We start from the raw sequence: 14,262 nt of genomic DNA on the forward strand, positions 1-14,262 counted from the left end.
TGGCAGCATCCCACATAAAGTGGAGGAAGATGGGCACGGATGTTAGCCCAGGGCCAGTCTTCCTCAGCAAAAAGAGTAGGATTGGCATGGATGTTAGCTCAGGGCTGATCTTCCTCACCAAAGAAAAAAAGAAAAAAAAAATGTAAGTGGTGATTTTGGTGAATTTTAGATGAGAGAAGTTATAATTTTACCATTTACCCTAATTTTAAGTCCTGTGGAGTTAGAAGAATAGCAGAAGATGAGCTTCTGGAAATCGCTTACTGTGGCTTGCCATGGTGTTTAGCAATGACAACACTGATTCTGGTTTCAAACCATGTTGGGAATGTCTGTAGATTGTCTCATATCCCCTTGAAAAGGAGGGTCTGCTCTCAGTTGGTTTAAACATTCAGGAACATGAAGTAAATTCAATCTCAAACCACTGATATATGCATAAATTTGCAGGATTCTGGCGTGCCTCAAATTACAGTCCCTTCTAGATAGTCTTTCAAATCAAAAGGCTGTTTATTTGGAAATGAAAAATGAAAAAAGGGGACAAAAAATATTCAAAAGTGTTTTTTGATCCCTCAAGATTCATTTTCATTTTCTTCACTCTTTTCTACCTGGAAATTGCTTTAACACCCATTTTTCATGATTACTCCGCTCTTGTACTATCAAATTCTAAGCTGGGAAGTGTACCTTATACATAAACTGATACGATAACGGTTAAATCTGACAACACTTTCTCTCCACAAGAAAATATTCATAACAGTTTCCTATGCCAGTGATTCATTTCAATTCTGCTATCAAATAGATTTTGCTTTACACCTCCGGCTGTCAAATACATGCGCTGGTCTTCCTCTAAATTTAAAATCCAGTCAGGGGAATGAAAGAGATAACACCTCTTTTATTACAGTTTGGGAAAACAATAAAAATCATTTTGGATATTGAAATACCCCATGAAGCACTTGGAAAACTGCAGACAATATATTCAAAGAAACAGATGTCAACTAAATACGGTTAAAGCTACGATGCCTCCCTAGTCGCCAACAAGTTTGCAGATACTAAATTGAATCAGCGAACCACAAATAAATAAGCACAGAGAAAACTAATTGTCTTTGAGAAGAAAATTCCACTTGCTGTGTCATTACCTACTGGAAACTCTCTGCAAGTGCAGCTAATCTGAAATCCGAATTCCAGAATAGAGATCAGATAGATACTGAAACCAAGGCCAAGGCTTGTGTCTGTCTTCTTCTCATATACTTCAGTCAGGGTAGCCAGGACTCAGAAACCTCATGGATACAAAGGAAACTTACAAGTTTTATACAGTTTGTTTCAGAGCGGTCCTTCAATACAGAGAGATTTAGCTCAAGATTGCTCAAACTTTAATGTGTATATGAATCATCTGGAATCTTGATAAAATGCAGATGCTGATTCAGCAGGTCTGGGGCAGAGCCTAAGAATATGCATTTCTAGTCAGTTCCTAGATGATGCTCATGTTACCTGTCCAGGGACCACATATTTAATAGTGGGAGTTCACGTGGCTAATAATTTCTCTTGGAAATCAGAAAACCTGAGTTCCAATTCTCACTCTTCCTGTAATCCACTGTATGATCTTAGGGAAATTGTGTGACCTATCAGTGCCTTAGTTTCTCATCGGTAAAGAAGAGGTCCTGAGGTTAAAGAGATCGTGTTGATATGAAGCCTTGAAGAGAGTTAAAGATGTTCTGTGAACAGGTTTGGCTGAGCCAACATGTTCCAGAACAAGAAAGACGTTGGAAGAGTGAAGAAATGAGTCTTACAGGCTGAGAAGTAAAAGTAAACAAACAGGTCCTATTGGAAGGTAGAACCACAAACAAGAAAATAAGAAAAAAGTATAAGTAAAAGAGGAGGAAAAAAAGCAAAGTGCCACAAAAAGTGTCATTTGAAGGAAAATTGGACTTCTGGACAGGGGAATAGAGGATAATGGGGAAGCACTATATTCTTTAATGTCTGAAGAATGATTACCACAGCTATTTATAAAGGACAGGTCCATGGAGAGATATGGAGAAAAAGATGATACACCATATATAGACAAAAGAAATACGAAAACCTGTGGATGAAATACAGCAAATTATTTAAAGAATAAAAGAAACAAACTTAATCACCTCTTTCCCCAAAATGCTGGATGGATTTTTAATTCAATCTTGCCCTTGGCCTTTTGACATTTTGTTAAGTACCTGGGACACACATAAGTAGCAGCTTCCTGTCACTGCTCGGCCATATATTTCCACCCACAGGAGATGAAGTCAAGCACCAAGAATTTCCAGATGCACTTAAAGGTTAACATGGAGTCTCTCTGTACTGGGCCCTTCCAAGAAAGGCACTCTGCCTTCTTATCCCCAAGCCCTCCTTGTGATGGGGGATCCCTGACAGAAATCTAAGTGGGAGAACGGATGGAGAAAAAACAACATTCTTAAACTTATTTTCTTTATAAGTCACTAACTAATTAAACTACTATATCAGCAAAGCTGGAAAATCCTGCCTATCAGGATTAATAGTCACTTATATTGGTAGCATTCTTGAACTTTTCCAGGGTTGAAGCTACTGATGATTAACTTCTGGGAATGCCCATGGTAACTATTTCAGACCTGTGAACTCTCACACCTTCTCAATGTCAGCAGACGCCTGCTTCAAGCAAATACCTTTTCAAAAGGCTATAGGATTGCATTTCATTTTTGGAAGTGACCATTCTGGCCACCAAATGGTAATACTCACCCTGAGCCTGCCAAGGGTGGTGGCTGACTTTCTGCCTGATAAAGGCCTTATCTGTGTAGGACTAATATTATCTGTGAATCAGCTGTCTCTGCACAAGAGGCTGCATCTGAAATCTAACTGGCAATTTCAACATATCTACAGATGGAAACAAAGGGTCACATGTAAAAGGTTTCCAGCCCAGGAAAAGCCAGTTAGAACATTCACAGCATAATCAGTTGTACAACAGGGGAGGGGAGCTGTAGTACTACTCACAGATAAAGACAACAGTCCAAGAAGAGTAACCTGGCCCTCTAAATTTACCAAGATTCACTCAAGATTCTACTGCAGTACTCACAGGTTTTTATCTCTCTGACAACCAAGCCCAAGAGGTTTGCCAAAATAGAATTCCAGTGTAGGGGGAACGAAGCTCAAGAATTATGCATTAATAACACCTTTACCCACAGGCAGAACATATTTTCATCTGCACACATCGCGAAGCGGATATCTTAGGTTATTAAAGGTGAAAGAGGCTAATAGTCTTTGGGATGGCTCTCTTGGGATGCCTATTTGCATAATGAAGCTAATACAGGGCAACCCAACTCAGCAGTTCTTTGGGCTCAGCCACTTGTGTTCGCACACGATATTTTTAATTCACTAACTAAATTACTTTGCGGAAGAGTTGTTGGAAGCTAATCTCAAAACTATGTCTACCAATAATTCATGACCATGTTTACCAATCAAGAAGAGGCCTAATTGGTAAAGATGTATGGTTTAATTAATCTGTCTTTTGGAAAATCCCAAGTTAATGCATAGATGAATATCGCCATTGATAAAGATGTTAACGCTACTGAGGTCAACTACATAATCTAAACTCAGAGTCGGGGCCTCTGCCTTGCTTGGATGCCCAAAGCTGGGGCATCTGGATCAGGGAGCAGCTTCTGCTTGGAGCTATCCTATATTAAGAGAAAGTAAGCCTAAACTTTTGGCCATGATCTTATTTTCATCTTATTTTCATATTTAGTCGCAGAGCCATTTTATTTAAAATATTTTTAATTATGGAACCTGAACAGCAGGAAAAAGTTTAGGGTAAAAGATAGGTAGGAGTAAATTGATAACCTTGTTTTAAAAGAGAGAAATGGGGGCCCGCCTGGTGGCGCAAGCGGTGAAGTGCGCATGCTCCGCTGCGGCCCAGGGTTTGCTGGTTCGGATCCCGAGCGCGCACCCACGCACAGCTTGGCAAACCACGCTGTGGCGGCGTCCCATATAAAGTAGAGGAAGATGAGGCACGGATGTTAGCCCAGGGCCAGTCTTCCTCAGTAAAAAGGGGAGGATTGGCAGATGTTAGCCCAGGGCCAATCTTCCTCCCAAAAAATAAAATAAAAAAAAAAAATACAAGAGAGAAATGGGATCATTAACTACATATGAACCATTTAATATTTTGCAGTTAGGTCATTGGGTAACTTTCTTTGGTGTTTTTACTGTGGAATGGTTTACTTTGAAAAACAACTCGTGTTGAGGAGGATGAATAGGTGGAGCAAAGAGGATTTTTAGGGCAGTGAAAATACTCTTTATGATATTGATAATGATGGATATATGTCATTACATATTTGTCCAAACCCACACAATCTACAACAGCTAAGGTAAACTATGGGCTTTGGGTGATAATGATGTGCCAATATCGGTTCATCAGTGGTAACAAATGTACACTCTGGTGGGGGTTGTTGATAATGGGGGAGGTTGTGCATGTGTGGGGACAGGGGACAGTGGGTATATGGGAAATCTCTGTACTTCTGTCTCAATTTAGCTGTAAATGTAAAATTGCTCTAAAAGTCTGCAAATAAACTCATGGTTTCATCTATATGAGATCTTCATGAATAATAATAATAATAATTAATAGGACTGTCTATTCATTATGTGTCAGGCACTCTCCTAAGTGCTTTATATGGATTATTTCACTTATTTCTTACGATCTTTCTGCGTCATGGTTGCTAATAATATATCCATTTTATAGATCAGCACAGAGAGGGTAAATAACTTGCCCATGATCACACAGCCACTAAGTGAATGAGCTGGGATTCAAACCTAGACACTGAATTATTGCATCTGCTGGGAGATCCTGTTGCAAAAATAGTGCTTTGATTCTTCTAGTGCTTTACTTTTTCCATGTGTGTTTGTTGTATAGAAATTGGTGTGTGTTTATATCAATCTACTTCTACATATCTCTATACACAACAAAAAGTTGTTGGGTATGCCATTTATTGCATTAGGAGACAAATGTAAGATGATCAATAGAGGGCCTCCCTCCCCAAGGATCTCTGCATCTCCCTGGACACTCCTTAAAATCCTTACATCACAGCATTTGCTGAGTAGCTGTCCCATTAGTTGATAACTTATGAAGAGAGATATTTTAACTCTTTATCTGTTAAGTCTAAATTTAGCTTCCTTTTCCATTATGAATAACTTTCTAACCAACACACCTCATCTTTCAACTCAAAATTTGAGGAACTTGGGAAAGTAATGTAGCCATGGAATGCCACGCTAAGTTTCAGATGAAGACAATTAAAATCAGATCGATGGCATAGAGAAGAGTAAAAGAATGCATGAAAATCAGGAAGTTTTAGGGAGCTGGTCACAAGACAAGAGAAGGAAGAAAGTGTTTGAAAAGAAATAGGAAACTTAGAAAAAATGTGTACCACCTAGTGGTGGGGCTGCTTACAACCCAAAATGAAGAAACGACAGGCAGAGATGAAACAGACTAAAAGATTAGAGGTTATAGCTTAATTCTCCTTCCCTTTGAGTATGGGCTGGGCTTCGTGACTCACTTCCAAAGAATAGAGCATGGAAAGGCAAAAACAGCAAATTTACAGTGGAGAAACCTGGCAAACACAACCTTAACCAAGTGATTAAGCTTAACATCACCAGTGATAAAGCACGTTGATATCACGTGGCCCTGATACGATGTGATGAGAAGGACATTTCACCTCTGTGATATTTTTCTCTAACCCCACGACCCAGTGTGATCATCAGAAAAATATTAGGTAAACCCAAGTTGGGGGACAATCTACAAAATAGTTGACTAGTACAGTACTCTTCAAAACTGTCAAGATCATGAATAATAAGAGAAGACTTGAAAATTATCACAGATCGAAGGAGACTAAGAAAACATGGTGACTAAGTGTGATGTGGAACCACAGATTGGATTCTGGTGGAGAAAAAGAACGTCAATGAAAAACTGGTGAATCGAAAGAAATTCTACGGTTTAGTTAATACTAAGGTACCAACATTAATTTCTTAGTTTTGGCAAATGTACTGTGGTTATATACGATGTTCAGATTAGAGGAAAATAGGATGACGAGGATTGGGAGACTCTGTGCTGCTTCTGCAAGTTCCTTTGTCATTTATATTTATTCCAAAATAAAAAGTTAATTTAAAAATAATTATGGGTTACAGTCCCATCTTATTAAAATGGCTTTAGAGCAAAAGTTTTCCTCAAAGGATGTTTTCAAGAAGATATGTAATTTTCTATAGTATAAAGAAAATGTGAAAAAAATGCAGACCTAGACGGGCTAAGCTTTAGGAGCATATTGTGTCCAACGAGACTAGAGATTATTGGTTACCCAGGGGCTTTACGATCAACAAAGATAATAAAGGACACAGTCAGCAAAGTCAAAAGTCACAGATAAAAGTAAAGTCATTTCAGGGCGATGGCACCCACATCTGCCACCTTCTAATTTTCACAGGCCAATTAGGACAAATGCTCTAGGCAGCCATTAAGCTTAGATAGGGGGGACTTCCATAAGTTAAAAATTTATGCTCAAAGGCACGAAGATGGGAAGAGTAAGGCCTGAATTAGGGGCCAACTTTGGGCACTAATGAGCAAGAATAAAAATATGAAAGCTAGTGACCCCAACGTTGATCACTGGTAAGCTCCTCGGGCAGCAGTGTGGCCAAAGCGGAAAAAGGTGGAGGGAGATACTTTACAAAGTTGTTTCAAACCTGTTTCCTCCAGATATGGCTGTGAGGAGGTTGGATCATGAACAACTCTCACCTTTAATACTCTCTCTCCTCCCCTCCCTTTGATGGTCTAAAGTGGAGAATGAGGCCGCAGATGCCAAGTGATGGAGATCCCAACTGTGCCACTAACTCCAGTTTTGATAGGAGGAAATTCCCTTAATTTTTCTGGATCTCAGTTTCTTCAAGTGAAAAATGAATAAGTTATATCTGATCATTTCAAAGTTATCTTCCAGGTTGTAAACATGGTGTGATATGATGATCTTGCAGACTACTTTTGGCACACAAGCCCCTAATTTGCATCCCTTGATTATTATATCCAATGACACGTAAGTAAGAATGGATGGAGTCAACACTTATATAACTGGGCCCTGTGTGAACCTTGGCTCTGTCAACCCAATGAAAGGTCTGTCATTTTGTTAGCATCTGGGGAAATAAGCATCAGGATCATGCTGCCCCTTCCAAGAAATTCTGGTGTGCTGGTTACTCAGGACTTTAAAATATGTCATAAAACTTATTTTCCTCTTTTATTGCTTCAATTTGGAATCCAAATCACAAAAATATGGGCCATTGTTTTATGAATAACCTAATGAAAATAGAGAGACAAATTATCAAGACATATTAATGATCATTTCATGGTCACTAAACACTGAAATAGGAACATTAAAGGTGAACTCTGAGCCCTAGTTTCTCTCTCATGGGAGAAGAAAGTAAGAGAGAGGGTGGGAAAGAGAGAGAAGGGAGGATAGTTTTAAGAAAGAATAAGTAGGGGCTGGCCCTGTGGCTTAGCGGTTAAGTGCGTGAGCTCCTCTACTGGCTGTCCGGGGTTTGGATCCTGGGCGCGCACCGAAGCACTGCTTCTCTGGCCATGCTGAGGCCGCGTCCCACGTACAGCAACTAGAAGGATATGCAACTATGACATACAACTATATACTGGGGCTGTGGGGAGAAAAAGGGAAAAAACAGAGGAGGATTGGCAATAGATGTTAACTCAGGGCCGGTTTTCCTCAGCAAAAGAGAGGAGGATTGGCATGGATGTTAGCTCAGGGCTGATCTGCCTCACACACACACAAAAAGATAGAATAAGTAGTCTGTAAACTAGCCAGCAACAGTATCTGAAATCCTTAAAAACAAAACTGGCCAAAGAAAAACTGATTATATTAGAATTGGAAAATAGTCAACCATTGTAGGTTTAAAAAGAATGGGGGGAGGGCCATCTGGGTAGAATTAGGAGAAAGATGACCAACTCATCTCAGTTTGCCCAGAACTTTCCCAGTTAGGTCATCTTGGGAAACTCCCCAGTCCCAGGCAAATAGGGATGGTTGGTCACCCTAGAAAAAGACTATAATCAAATATCACATTTTTTTCTTTTAAGATGACCCTCACATTGAGATGATTGAATTTCTCTTCCTATATTTAGTTAGAAGCCAATTAGTTTTGTTCTATATTTATTTTATGCTGTGTATAAATTGTAGAAACTCCCAAGGAAGAAGTACAGAGAATGAATATATATATATATATATAATATATAAATACATATATAAATATGTATATACATATTTCTTGTTCTTAAGAAAATGAAGTTACCTCTACGTTACTCATCACCACCTCATGTTGCATAGGCCAGGAAGTAACTTAGACTTGTGATCCATCTAATCTTATGACTGAGTCTAGTTTTTAAGATAAAAAGGTACAAAATGCTTTGAAAACTTAAAAGCAGCACATGTGAGGAGGCAAGCTTGTGCTACCCCTGATCTGTTCACATGTAAATACCACCAGAGCTAAACTATTTTGCAGCAATGTGAATTGTTTGGCATGTATACATCAGCTGTGATCATGGAAATTCGTTTCATATATGAAGGTAAAATCTATGTTAAAACACAGATGTAGCAACAGTATTAAGAACAACAAATTGGGTCATTAAAATTATGTCCATAACATTAACAATGAAGAAGACTTAAATATCTACATATTGAGATAAATAACATATTATTAACAAATAATATGAAAGCAAAAGTCCTCGACTCCTACTTAAGTTCACCTTCTCTATCTTCTACATCAAGCAGAATGACTTCCAGATTGGAAAAGGTAGGTAACAACATAGTTATCAGAGAATTGGAGTTAAAAATGCTAGAGAGACAGTAAAAACAAAAAAAGATCTCTTTGCTTGAAATGAATAGAAGTCATCAGACCCAAACAAGTTATATATCAGACTAGTCGAAAAGAAAAAAAAAAACACCCAATTTACTATAAAAGCAAGGTAGATAAGATATGAGCAAATACCCCAATGTTTCAAAATAGAGAAACGAATTATAAACTGGAAACTATGTCAAGGTGACCTTGATGTTGACCCTGGTCATATTCTGGAATAAAGCGAAAACCGAGGAACCAACGCAGACAATCAACTAGTCATGCAAAGCTAATTTCTATTAAAAAAAAAAAAAAAAGGACTCATAGAGAGGTCAAGGAAATATCATATAAAGAATATATTTTGATTTCAGCAAGTTTAAAATATTTTGATTGTGGTTTGGTTCACAAAGTTTCCCTCTATTATCTGTAGCAACAGGAACACACACACACACACACACACACACACACACTCTGGATGAGCTTAAAGTAGCATGGTTGCGCTAAGCATTGCACTTAAAGTCTGTTGATGAGGGGATCAATAACAGACGGTGGGGGGGGGCGGGACTCTGCAATAGACATCATCTAGTATTTTTCTTAATTACTACAAGTCAAGAGATAGCCATATCGAGTTTGGATAAGATACACATCTGGCGATGAAATCAGTTTTCAGAATGAATTTGACAAACTGGAATTAATGATTGCGTTGATTTCTATTAAAGTCTTGCACTTGGGCTCAGAAAACAACTGCATCAGTGAAGTGCAGGCAATGCCTGATATGACCACAAGATTGTTTATAAAAACGCTTGAGAGTTTGGGTTGATATCAATCTGTTTATGAGCCAATGGTGTGGTGTGGTTGCCAAAAAAAAATCTAATGCCTGCTTAGCTCACACCGGTGAGAAGTATCTTGTTCAAAACAAAGAAGGCAATGTCCTTTAAATGACAGTCCTTTGTTTAATCTTTGCCACCACGTTTTAAGAGAAAGACTCTGATTAACTAAGGCTTATCTAGAACAGTGAGACTGGAACTGCTAAGAGTCTAGAAAGTGGGTTACAGGAGTAATTATTGGAGGAAAGAAAGATTACTGGGAACAGAGCACAGTGGAGGCATGATAATTATTTTCAAATATTTGAAATTCCATTTTAAAGGAGGATTGAACTTACCCACAAAGCTCCAGAAGACAAAAGTCAGATCAATAGGTTGAAAATTTGAATAGGCAAATGGAGCTCAGTGAGAGAAAGAAATTTCTAGTAATTATAGCTTTTTAATAAAAAGAATAAAATACCAGTATTGCCAAGGGTATGAAAACATGAATATTTTTATATAATTGAAATGGGGATGGAAATTGGATCATTTTTTATGGAAAAGCAATTTGGCAATATGTTTCAAAAGACTTAAAAGCCTATATCATTTAATTCAGAAATTCCACTTATAGACATTTACCTGCATAATTAGAAGTGCTGGGAAAAGCTTATAAGAAAACTAATTGCAGCATTTTTTGTAGTAGTGAACATTTTGAGATACCCATAGCCATATATATATATATATATATATACATGTTATATATGTATATACATATTACACATATAAAATGTAATACTAAGCTGTTATTTAAAAAACACATAGTAGAAAAATATTTTGTAGAAACAGAAATATTCATAATACATTATTAGTTGAAAAAGAGATCTCAACCTTTTAAATATAGAAAGAGGAGGAAAAAAATTAAATGAAATAAGTCAAAATATTAACATTGCTACCTGTAAGATAAAGATCAATTTTTTCCTTCTGTGTGTTTTACTTTTTCCAATCTGTCTAAAATTAAAAGATATACATTTTGTAATCAGAAACAAACAAAAAACAATGAAGGCACAGAATATGTGTTCCTGCTTCCCCAGTACCTGACTCGCTGTAGGAAGGCTACACATTTTTTGTTCAATAAATGAATAAATGAATTAAATGTTAGAAATATTTTATGGAGTGAACTCTCTAAAAGAGTTAATAGCTTCCCATTGCTGGAATTGTTAAAGCAGGGGCTAAATGACTCTCAGCATATTTGGAGGGCATGCTTATTTTAATTTCGATCAGTGGTTCCCCCCAAAAAACACCTGGGAAAATTACAATGCTCTTCCATTTCATGGATCACAGATTTCCAGGCCCCATCAGAGATCTACTGGATCAAAATCTGCAGGAGTTGTTAGATTTCACCTGGGTTTGGGGAGGTGGAGTGTGGAGCTTACTTTCACGCAGTTGAAAAGCAAGCCTGTGGCCCTGGGCTGATGGCTAAGGCAGGATCCCACCGAGGTTACTCTGAGCCTTGGCACTGGCTGTTTGCTGTCCTGAAACTCTCTTCCCCCAGATCCGCAGAGCTCACATTCCTTCACACCTTCATTCAGACGTCACCTCCTCAGAGAAGCTCCCTTTGACTCTTACAAGTTCCAGCCCTTTCCAAGGTCGCCTATCTACGTATTTCTGCTCCACTTTTTCCCTCAGCACTTACCACTTTCTATAAGATAATATAATTCACTTATTTATTACGTTTATTACTTATGGTCTGTCTCTCTCCACTAGAAAGTAGGCTCCCTGCAGAAAGGAATTTTTGTCTTTTTTGTTTACTTAAGCATCCCAGAATTCTGCGTGGTACACTGTAGGTATTCAATGAATGTTTGTAAATGGACAAAAAGAATGAATGGAAGCTCGGCTGCTGCCTTGTGACAAGTGATGTTTCAGGTGAGTCTGTCCCAGGGGTTGGCAAACTTTTTTCTATAAAGGGACAGATAGAAATATTTTCAGCTTTTGGTCATATAGTCTCTGTCACAACTACTCAACTCGGCCATTGCATCACAAAGAGAGCCATGGACAGCACATAAATAAATGAGTACAGCTATGTGCCAATGAAACTTTGCTAAGACACATTTGGCCTGTGGGCCATAGTTTGCTGACCCCTGTTCTATCCACATTTCTGGAAACCTCATTAAATCAGAATTCTCTAAGGAAGCTGCTTCTCTGGCTTTGCCAACTCCAGGCACAAAGGTCTTGGCTCTAAAAGACAGGGATCTTGGGAGAGATGTCCCTTTTCGCTAACACTGGAAGGGGCTTTTAACTTAGTCTTTATGAAGACATCCAAAGGTTTTGTTGGTAATGGCAAAATGCATATCCAATGGGAAATAGATGACATTTTGCGTAATTAAAGAGTACAGAGGATTTTGATATGAATTTCCAGTTCTTCCTCACTAGTTTTAGTGGAGATCACTCCTAGCTAATCTTTTCTGGTAACTGCCTGCTCTCCAGAGTCCATGTTTTTTGCTTCATGTCCTGGTCTGCGTCTTCCTTTGGGAAATCTACTACTTTGAGATCACAATGTCTCAAACCAATCTTTAAAAAATGATTTTGCCTCAGTGGGTTTCTACGGAGACTTTTGATTCCCTTCAATTCATCTTGCTTGTTACAGGTGTGTGAGGCTGTTGGATCATCTCAAGGATTCTACCATTCATCATAGATGTCTGGGGGTCCAGTATTCCTTAAATAGGGTGGAAAGCTGGAGAGAGAGGCATATGGCAAGAGAAAGTTTAAATTCCTGTAGCATGAAGAGCCTCTCTCTGCTTTATCTGATCCTAAAACACTCGCCCATTTGGCAGAAACGTAGTGCTGCCTGGCAATTTCAGTAAACTCTAGGCAACAGACCCCTTGTAGGAAGTAGCTCAGGACACTGCCATTTAATTACATTGTACCCAATATCAACATGGCACTCAGATATTTGGATGAAAACTAAAGGATTCAGAAAATCTTGTGGATAGTCTCCTTATAGAACCATGGCAATCACCTGTTTTAAAAGATGATAGCATTTTACATTGTACAATATAAGTTTGGGTGTCATTTAAGACCTTCATTAAAGATAGCCATTCCATTTCTAATCAGCAGGACAACAATTCTCTTCCTTAACCTTTTGGACCAAATAACTGAAGATAATACCTGGGCCTTGGTTCAGCTGCTACAGGTCATGTTTATGACCTATGAAAAACAGAGGTCAAACAATTTGGGATGTCTAGGTAGTCCTCATTTCAAATATTGCATCCCATTACCTGAACGGGATTATCCCATCCCATTATCTATCTACTGATTTGGTCACAGAAAATACTGCTCTTGTTATCATGGAGCCAAAATAAAGAAGAGTAGATCTCAGGAAAACATTCATATTTCCCCCAAAATGCCAATCTTGTCCACCAGAATTTCCTCCAATCTCTCTTAAGGATGTTGATCTAAAGCATTTAAATGCCACAGACATTTTCCCTGAATGCTATTTTTTAGAAAGTATAGGAATATTTTTGTCTTCATTCTCTGCAAAAAAAAATCATCGTGTGGTGTTTGCTTTCACAGGTCCATTAGCTTTTAATTTTTTCTTGAGCATTTTTGTCTCTTCCAGAGCACTCTCTGGCTCGCCACTCCTTGCTCTTTCCTCCCCAAGGGAGAAGTAGCTGATTTTACTGGTGTTGGCCTGACCACCGCTGAGCCACTTCATTGGTGTTCAAGACCACTGCTCCATAAAGCCCCTTTCTTCTGCTTCCTGGCCACCTAAAATAAGCCCAAGGGCACAGGGCCAGTGTGATATTGTGAAATACATATTTAGTCTTCATCCCTGTTTCCGGCACAGAGCTCCCAAAACCCTTGGAATTTCCAAAGTGAAGAGAAGGATAAAGGCATCTCTTGTTATGTTGATGAGGTGACTTTTGGATCCAACCTAAGGATGGGGGCTGGTTAACCTAGGAACCAACCATGAGGGTTAGAACTTTCAGTCCTACCCCCTGCCTCTGGTGAGGAGAGAGGGGCTGGAGATTGAGTTCAATCATCCATGGCCAATGATTTAATCAATAACACCTATGCAATGAAGCCTCCATAAAAACCCAAAAGGATTGGGTCCTGAGAGTTTCAAGGTTGGGGAACCAGAATGCTTCCACATGCCACCATGACAGGCCCCAAACTCCACAGGGACAGAAGCTCCTTTGTTGGCTATCTTGCCCTATGTATCTCTTCTTCTGGTTGTTGATTCATATCCTTTATAATAAACCAGTAATCTAGTACGTAAACTAGTTTCTCTGAGTTCTGTGAGCCGCTCTAGCAAATTAATTGAACCCAAGGAGGGGGTCATGGGAACCTCTGATTTATAGCCAGTTGGCCAGAAGCACAGGTAAAAATCCGGACGTCAGATTGGCGTCTGAAGTAGAGGATAGTCATGTGGGACTGAGACCTTAAGATGTGGAATCTGATGCTATCTCTGGGTAAATAGTGTCAGAATTGTGATGAATTATAGTACGCCAGCTGATGTCTGAGAATTGCTCGGTGGTGTGGGGATAAAAACTGACATCTCAGAATTGGGATACAGAATCATTAGCCAATCTTGAAACTTCTCTGCTGT

This window comes from Ceratotherium simum, chromosome 37, assembly GCF_057802395.1.
Source record: "Ceratotherium simum simum isolate JZ-2026a chromosome 37, ASM5780239v1, whole genome shotgun sequence".
In the NCBI taxonomy this organism is placed as follows: Eukaryota; Metazoa; Chordata; class Mammalia; order Perissodactyla; family Rhinocerotidae; genus Ceratotherium; species Ceratotherium simum.